Here is a 9,672-nt window from a genome sequence, read left to right on the forward strand (position 1 = left end):
GAAAAAGGGAAGGGAGGAACCCTAGATGGATAAGAGGTGGAGAGGGGGTGGGGCCCGACAGCTGTTTGAAGCCAGAGGGAAGGTGACTAAGCAGGCAGGTAATTCCAGATGTTTAGAACAGGTAATACTAGCTGTGGCCAAAAAATAGGTCATGTAAGCAGACACAGCAAGATGGGCCTAGTTTGAGGGAAGGGAGGGTGCGGTTCTCCATCCCAAGTGATGCCCTCCAAACACCCACCCACCGGCAAGCCACTGTCCTGGCCTTCCAAGGAGCTACAGGCTGGCTTCATCTTTGAGTTCCTGATGCTAATGTGAGAAACCTCGTGAGATGATTGTTCCAAATTTGACTGGCAGTGAAGCTCAACCAAGAGTTAGGGTCAGTCCAAGGAGAGATACAGGAGGTGTGGTCAGAAATAAGGGCTGCTCTTATTAGCATCAAACCACACGTAGCCCAGGGACCCCAGAAATAATATGCAAATAGTCTCTAACTCTGACTGAGTCAGCACCTCAACTTCTCACAGTTCAGGTTCTCACAGGTTCTAGCTTTACGAGGTCAGTGGTGGGCGAGAGGTTCAGAGACAGCCAGGGGACCCATCCTTCCTCTCCTGGGGGCCCAGGAGCCCACTCCTTTCATCCCCTACTTACACTCATCTTCCCGTGGACCCTCCCCAGGGAGGTGAGGCTTCTCCAAGTCCTTCCTCCCCAAGTCCCAGGAGCAGCAACGTGGGACTGCCAGGATCCCCCTCCTATTAAAGGTAAAATCTGTTAAGTAAATTGTTCTTTCCAGAAAGTGTGCTGCATGGAGATTCTGCCCTCTCGATAAAAGAAAAGCCTCATATGAGAAAGCAAAACTGGTGAACCATTCAGAGTATTCTACAGTGACTCTTTTCCAGGGGTGAAGTAAGGGGGGGGCACGTCCTCCTTTGCCAGTATGCTTGAAATGTGGGATGCTTCCTCCCTCTGACCTCAGTTTCCCCATCTCTGGAATGACAGGGTTGAACCTGATGAGCCCTGCCAAGTTCATTTTGGGGCTTCCCTCCCATACCCAGGGTGGGCCGCCTCAGTGGGTTGGGAAAAATCCTCCCCCCACTCTCAGTGCGGAGATGAGACCCCATGTGGTGCTCCGGGGTGCATAGGACAGCCTGTGACAAGCTGCCTTGCAAGAGACTCACAGCAGAAACACAGCTGACATGTCAGCCTGGCCCTTTCATGGAGCAGGGAGGGTGGTTGAGGGAGTAGAAGCAGAAAGTCTGCCTGGACTGCTCCAGCGATCAAGTCCAAGTAGAGAGCGGGCTGCGACCACAGCCAGCGGGCTGGCGGCACACACCTGGATTTCAGACTCTGGTTAGTTAAGGGAATAAAGGAGTTGGTCACTGGCTGGGCCAGGAGAATAACCCCTCAGAATTTAGAGTGGACAGTGCCTCCCAAGGGCCCGGCTGGAGGCACCCCACTGAGACCGAGGGTGTGGAGTCCGTCCGGCCCCAAGAGGCCCTCCAGCCCAGCTGAGCAGCCTATGAGAAGGAACTTCCGGGCAGGAGCACCTCCTCCCTCCAACAGGGGAATTTTAGGGCAGGAGCAAGGCTGGGAGCTTAGGGATGGTTGACACTGACCCCATAGAGCCAGAGGGCACATCTGAGGACCCAGGTCTGAAACAAGAACCACAATGTCAGCTTTAAGGACAACAGCCAACACTGACGGAGCACGTGCCGAGGAGTCCCATGCCCGAACCTCCTACGCACTCCCTCCATCCCTCTTCTACAACCCTTCAGAGTATTATTGTTATCCTCATTCACGGCGAGGAAACTGAGGCACAGAAATGTTGGCAGGTACCCCCAGGAGCACATCGGTAAGTTATGCGGCAGGACTTCCAACCAGATGCTGTCCTAATGGGCACTGATGCCACATTGTCCCACAGAATGCATCAACACCACTTAACCACGTCTGGGTTACAAAGCACAGTGGCCTGCACTCAGATTACGTGGAATGAAAGGGACCTCAGCAACCATGTGGCTCCACTCCTCCTATGAAGTTGCAAGCCTGGCATGATCCTAAGAGGCTGTCCTGCCTCCACTTGGATGCCTCTGTGCCTCTCGGGGCAACCCCGGGACTGTATAAGCCAAGGCATGCTGACGTGGAGGAAAGTAGATAGGACAGTTGGGAACAATCCAGCAAGCCAGTGTATGAACACACCTCTGTACACTCCTGCAAAGATGCCTCATAGATAAATTCTATTTATCTATGCGTATGTAGAGATGCGCATATCAGATTACATATGCGTATATAGAGATAAATGCAGGAAAAGGTGTTCCAGGTGGCTGGCTGGCCTGGCTGGCTTTCCAAGTTCTCCCCTAGTTAGGTTCTCACGTGGGCTTTCCACCCTCCATTAAAAGCTCTTCCCAGGGGACCAGCCAGCAAGGTGGGAGTCATAGGAGGTGGGGTCCTGGGGACTCGGGCCTGGAGGGGATGGTGACAGGTGAACGGTAGATGGTATTCCCATGGCAAGAACACGCACAGAGATGCCTTATCAGGAAGTGAGGCCAGAGTGCAGCTTCGGAGGGTGAAGGCACGTGGGCAAGGATCCAGGAGGCAGTCAGGTCAGGCAGTCAGCAGTGTGGGGAATGGGAATTCCATGAGCAAATATTTGCTGAGCACTCACTAGGGTGCCCGGTGCTGTGCTGTTCCCGGACCAGCGGGATTCAGGCCAGGCTGGAAAACGGGCTCTTAGAACCTATTGGTCTCCCGTGGGACAGAGGACAGAGAAGCCTCAGCATTAGATGGCTGTTGGAAGTAGATCCCACACATCTCTGGACTACCACGGTGGTGAGGGGTCGTCAGGACCCAGAGGCTATGGCCCAGGGGACATACACCAAGGTCAGCCTTGTCCTCTGTGAAACCAAGGCTCAGTCACTTCAGCCCAAGACCAGAACTGGACAGGTCCTACAGCTAGCCCAGCGCAGGGAAGGCCTAGAGTACCCCCCCCCCCAAGCAGACCCTTGGCCCCTGAAGACACTAGACCTCCAGGCTCCATCCCACTGTGGCCCAGGAAGTGCCCCAGGATAGAGACCCGGACAGTCACCCACATCTGGTCACTTGTGACCCAGCTCAGTCTGAAGCCCCCTCTCGCTGAACATGTTCTAGAATAGCTCCACGTGGGGTTTGCTTTCACACTGGCTTGTAGGTTGTGTCCCACCGTTGAGTTTCCAGGCCTTTCTTTTTAAGTTTGTGGGCAGCCCTGATACTCAGCGTCACACTCACCACCCCCCCAACCCAAATCCCGTGGATGCATGAGTCAGACAGACATGTGCCACCGAGGGCACTCACCAGAGTCCCAGGCTGTGCTTCTGGTTCTGCTGGCCAAACCACAGGCCAGTCCTCTTCCTGCAATGCCTTCCCCTGGGCTGTCCACCTCCTACTCTCCTCCAGGCCCAGGGCAAACCCACCCTCCCGTGAAGCCGGACTTCTGCCCTCCAACCAGAGGAATCGCTCCTGCCTGTGGACTCAGTTCTTGATATTTGTCCTGGGCGCCGTTGACATTATCCCAGCCCCTCGGGTGGTGTGGCCAGCAAAGCATCGGTTAACCCCTGCACTGACATTTAACTTTTCATCCATACAGGCTGCTTCTTCACCTCTGCTTCCTGGGTCCCCTCTACTTTCTTATATTTTCATTGAAGGTTGTTAAATAACCACCAACACGGACAAGGGGCCAAGAATGAATGAAGGAGCGAACTGAGCCTTCCAGCCCCACTTGTTACAAAGTCTTGACGGAAGATAGTGAGCCAGAGAGAGCAGACGGGGCCCTCTTTGAGATCTGGAGGCTTCCACGGGGGCCTTATGTTGCAGTGGGTGGAAATAGGGTCTAGGCACTCATTGTGTACTTACGTTTTCATAGCAAACACACCGTTTGTGGCAATATTGCAGGTTTGCTTGGAACTCATAGAAATCTAATGTCCCTTCCCCCAAGCCACCCCCTTGACACCACCATGGCTAGGGGCAGCCAACACAGGGATCAGACAGGACCTAGGACTCCAGCAGCTTCTGAATCCACAATGTAACAGATAACTCAACCTTATCCCACTTTTTAGGATCCCAAAGTAACCACCTGCCTACATTTTTTCCCCCCTTTGGTTACTGTGCTAATGTTTGTTTTACACTACCCAATGGTGTTTATAAAATAAAGTTTCTGTCTCATGTCCTCAAACCCCAGTAGTTTTGGGGGAGGCTCTGGAGGCACAGCTGGGAACAAAGAGAAGCAGATGAGACAGGCAGACCAAGATAAGGAGGTTCAGAGAGACAGCGAGGGGGTAAGCAAGGGGAAGGTCAGGAGGGAGGGCGGGGAGCTGCCGAGCGGGAGCCAGGTACTGGCACCGGGCACCCCACCAGCCTCTTGCCTCAGGTGTGTCGGCACAGCTGTGGCTGCTCTGGCCTCCCAAAGACAATAGTGGAACTGGCAGGAGCGGTTCCTACCCAGGGTGTGAAGATCTACCATCTTTCAAAACTGTCATAATTAGTGTCTAAGGTAGTTGGCTTATGGCCAACTTCCCTCTTTCTCAGCCTTTATTCATTCGCCTGACTTTGCTAAGCAGAATGGTTGTGAGGACAAGAAGTTCAGCCTCCAAAGGGGGAGGGAGACAATGGACAAAGCATAGGGAGAGCTGGGATTGGGGGAGCAGAACCCAACGCTGAGACTGCTGAGTTCGAATCCCAATTCTACCACTCACCAGCTATACAACCCCAGGCAGGTTTCCTGATCTCTCTGTGCCTTGGTTTCCCCCATCACTGTAAAATAGAGCAAGTAAGAGTACCTGACAAGGCTCTTGTGAAAATTGAATGAGTTAATACTTGCGAAGCTCTTAGAACAGTTCCTGGCACATAACAAGACCAGAATAGTGTGTGTTTAAAAAAAAAAAAAAACCAGGGCCAGCCAAGACAATCTTGAGAAAGAAGATCAAAGCTGGAAGTACCACACTCCCAAATTTCAAGATACACTACAAAGCTGTGAAAATCAAAATAGACATATAATGGAATGGAATAGAGACCCAGAAATCTATGGTCAGTTAATCTATGACAAAGGAGCTAAGAATATACAATGGGGAATAGACCATCTCTTCAAAAACAGTATTGGGACAAACGGGTCAGCAACATGCAAAAGAATGAACTGGACTACTTACACCATACACAAAAATGAATTCAAAATGGATTAAGGACCTAAATGTGAGACCCGAAACCATAAAATTCTTAGAAGAAAACACAGGCAGTGATTCTTTGACATCAGCCATAGGAACATTTTTCCAGACCTTGGCAAGGATTCAAAAGCAAAATTACACTGTTGGGACTACACCAAAATAAAAAGATTTTGCAGAGCGAAGGAAACCATTGGAGAAGACATGTGCAAGTGATATGTCTGATAAAGGGTTAACATCCAAACTATATAAAGAACTTCTACAACTCGATACTGTAAAAAAAAAAAAAAAAATCCAACTAAAAAATGGGCAGAGCCCAAATAGACATATTTCCAAGGGAGACGTAAAAATGGCCAACAAGCACATGAAAAAATGCTTAGCATCACTCATCATCAAGGAAGTGCATACTGAAATCACAATGACGTATCATCTCACACTTGTCAGAATGTCTAGACTCAAAATGATCAGAAGTAAGTGTTGGTGAAGATCGTGGAGAAAAAGGAACCTTCATACACTGTTGGTAGGAATGCAATCTGGGGCAGTTGCTATGGAAAACAATGTGGAGCATTTTCAGAATTTTTAGAATAAAATTACCACGTGCTCTAGTAGCTCCACTACTGGAGGTACCTACCCAAAGAAAACAAAAACTAACCCAAAAAGATATATGCACCCTTATGCTTATTGGAGCATTGTTTTTAATAGTCAACATATAGAAGCAACCTAAGTGTCCATTGAGAGATGAATGCATAAAGAAAGAAGCAGCGCTAATATATATACACAGTACTCACATATATACATATATAAACATACACATATATTTGTAGTGGACTATTACTCAACCATTAAAGAAAAAAGAATGAAATCCTGCCATTTGCAACAACATGGATAGATCTAGAGGCTCTAATGTTAAGTGAAATAAGTCAGAGAAAGACAAATACCATATGATTTCACTCATGGGTGGAATTTAAGAAACAAAGCAAATGAACAAACAAAAGAAAAAGAGACAAACAAAAAAACCCAGACTCTTAAATACAGAGAACAAACTGATGGTTACCAGAGGGGAGGTGGGTGGGGCGAAGGGGAGAGTGGGGGATGGGGACTCAAGAGCACATTTGCCATCATGAGCACTGAGTAATGTATAGAACTGCTGAATCATACGATGCACTTGAAACTAATATAACCCTCGACGTTAATTATACTTCAATTAAAAATAAAAAGGCAGGGCCACAAAAGACCTAATTTGGATAGGATGGTTAGGGAAGCCTCTGTGAAAAAATGACATTTAAGACAAACACAAAGCATGAGAAAGTGGCAGTTTCTCTAAACTCTTCATAATGTGATTCCTTTTTATAATTGCAAAACCAAACTTGTATTTTAAGAATATAATGTGCTTCTGAGTATGTTCAAGCATTTCACTTTTGAGTATTTCCCAGTTTGGGGGGATGATTCTCAGTGAGTCACACTGTCAAAGGGGACCACTTATTTTTGGGGGGGTGGGGCCACCGCCTAGAGGACTAAGCCAGATCTAGAGGGGAGCTAGGAGCTTCAGTGAGAAACAAAATTCCCCTAATGCATTGCCTCAAGCTTTTCCTTTCCTTTTTCTCCCTTAAAGTGGCCATTAGAAGGATGAGGATCTTGGCCATGAGACCATTAGCATCTTCCCAAGGATGTACTTACATAACAGGACTGCGTAGAGATAACTAGAATTCAGGGAGGCTGCAGGCTGTAGTATTTAGGGGTAGGGGACTCTCTGGAAATCCTTCTAATAAAATGGCTTGCAGCTGGCGCTCCCTCCCTCAGGCAGTCTTGGCCGGAGGCCACCCCTGGGAAGATGCTCCGAGGGTCTGCAGCTTTATGATCGAGAGAGGTTGGTACCCCCTTCTCTCTTTGGTTGACTTGAGCAGTTTAAGCCAAGACACTGAGAGTGGGAGAACACCCCAAACCCGAAGAGGTTTGCCCGAGGTCAAGGCCATGTGGCCGCTGAGGCCCAGGCTCCTGGGGGCTTGACCCCCTGCCCCTCATGGAGGACGGCCCTGACCCACACCTGCATGCCTCCTACTCGACTTGATGGGGTGCTTTTCTGGGAGGCCGAGTAAGCTAAAAATGCCTAAAAATGCCTGTCATGACCCCAGCAAAAAGTCACCCTCTTTCTACCCCCTGCTGGCTACAGTCCCCTCAATGCCAGGAAAGCCTGCATTCTCCTCCACTTGGCAACCCAGAGAAGGCTCTGTCTGCCCACGACTCACACCCCAGCAAGAAAACCGAGGCCCTGAGTTCTCCCCAAGGGCCAAGAATGTGTCAGGCAGAGTCAGACAAGGCCGTAAGCAAGGGCTCTTCACCCAGGGTCCACATGGGTCAAACGCTAAACAGACACGAACAACTGAAATTCCACACTTTCCAATAAAAAGTGGATCTGGGCTCTGAGCCCAGACTTCCCCTTCCTTTAGGGGTCACTGGGCCCATGCCTCTTCCCCAGTGTGCCACCTACCACCAGCAACAGCAGTCCTTCTGGCCCCGGCAAGGCCACCTGCTCCAGGAAGGCCTCCGGCATGGCCAAGAAGATACTCTCAAAGCACAGCTGAGTCAGACTGGGCTTCTCAGAGGATCGGCTTTCATTACCACTGGGAGGAACGGATAGTCACTCGTCACTGAGGCTGCAAGCCCCTTTGTCCTCAGGTGCCCTGTCCAGCGGGGCTTGGGGCTTGGAGAATTCAGAATCTCAGAGAGGGGTGCCTGTATTGGCTGGGGCTTAGGAACAGGACACCTGGACAGGCTGGGACCTTGAGTCCAGCCTCCGGCCCTGACCACTGTGTGAAAAGCCTAGCACTCCTGTACGGGGCAGGGTACCAGGATACATTTTGAAAATGCATTTACGCTCTGGCCTATCCGTCCATGGAAGGGAAGGGGGAGCTAACTGCCTGGTCAGAGTCTGCCCAGCCGCCGGCCACGCTAGCTGTCTGATGCTCAGGATCCTCGGGGGCTTGTACCCATGCTGAGGGGAGAGCAGTCCCAACACCGGGAGGCAGAGCAATGCCTAAATGCTTAGGGGCCAGCAGTAAGACCCCGTGGGGATCCACTCCTCCCTGGGCTTGCGCTCTGCGGCATCCGCTCCCTCTGACAGCCTGGCTCCGGATCTGTCTGCGAGGCGGGGAGGTCTGCTCCAGGAAGCCCAGGACCGCCTGTCCCATTCACAGAGCCCCTACTACATAAGATTTTGAGAATGAAGTTGGGGGTGTGTGCAGGGAACGTACATGCCTGGACTTATTTCTGTAAGAGAAGAAAATGCCTGGGTTGTGGGAGATTGCACCTGGGGCACCGGGGGCACAAGGAAAGGGCAGGGGTGAGCAAAGGTCTGCAGCACGGGCCCAGCGGTTACACACCCCAGTCCTCACCAGTCCACCTGCTTATTAGCCAGCTATGCCACCTCAGGCAAATCATTTTGGGCCTCAGTTTGACTATAAAATGGGGGCGGGGGTAAAAATATGTGTGCTACTCTCCATATAAAAATAATAGAGGCTGAAGTATGTTGGAAAGGATGGAAACTATTCACATCTAAGCCTATAGCATGATAAGTACTATGAATAACAGCAATATTAAAAAGACTAATCTTTGCAGCTTGGGAAGCCTGGAGGCCAGAGGCCCAGGGCTGGTGGGGTAGGCTGGCTCCCAGGGAGGAGAGCTGGGGCAGCCAGAGGGTCAGACAGTCGGGTTCCCAGCCTGCCCTCCCCCTCTCACCAGATCCTGCTCAGCCTGCTGGAGAGGCATGACCCTCCCTGGTGTGTACCCCACAATTAGCGTCCTGGCCTTCCCAGGGAAGCTAAGGAGAATGGGTAAGGGAGGAGGGAGGGATGAATATGTGTGTGTATCTGAGAGGAGGAATCACCTACTCCGTTCTGTTCTCCCTCGTGGGGCACAGGTGCCCGTGCACACTCACGCACATTCACGCGCACACACACACACTTTCTTCCCTGCTTTACCTCCTTTTAGGTAAGAGACTTGTTTAAGGCCTCATCTTACACTTTCTTCTCCCAGCAGTGCCATGAGTTCCTTCTCCCGTCACAGCTGTCCTGAAGCTGGGACACTAACTGGGAGTCCCCTATAGGCAGCCTGGGCTGCTGGGACACAGCACAGGAAGATGCCTCCCACCCACCCCATGCCTTGGCAGTCAGGCAGACAGAAGGTGACGTGGCCCTCAGAGCAAGAAGCCACCACGACCCAGAACTTTTCCCTCCTCTGTGGTGACCCAGCCCAGTCAGCAGCGTCTGCAGTGCCCAACCTGCGTCCTTCTGCCCTTCCTGGGCACTGTTTTCTGGCCGGGCCTCTCCCAGTAGGCTCAAAAGGTGTACCCCAGAGACTGAGGCAGCTGGGAGGTTGTAGGGCGGGTCCAAGGCACAAGGAAGGTGTGTGTGCTGCCTAAGTTCCTTCAGGACATAGGTGTGACCACAGAGAAGAAAAATGGAAATGCTGACGGAGGATACCGGTCCTGACCACG

The sequence above is a fragment of the Martes martes genome (assembly GCF_963455335.1).
Source record: "Martes martes genome assembly, chromosome: 8".
NCBI classification, from domain to species: Eukaryota; Metazoa; Chordata; class Mammalia; order Carnivora; family Mustelidae; genus Martes; species Martes martes.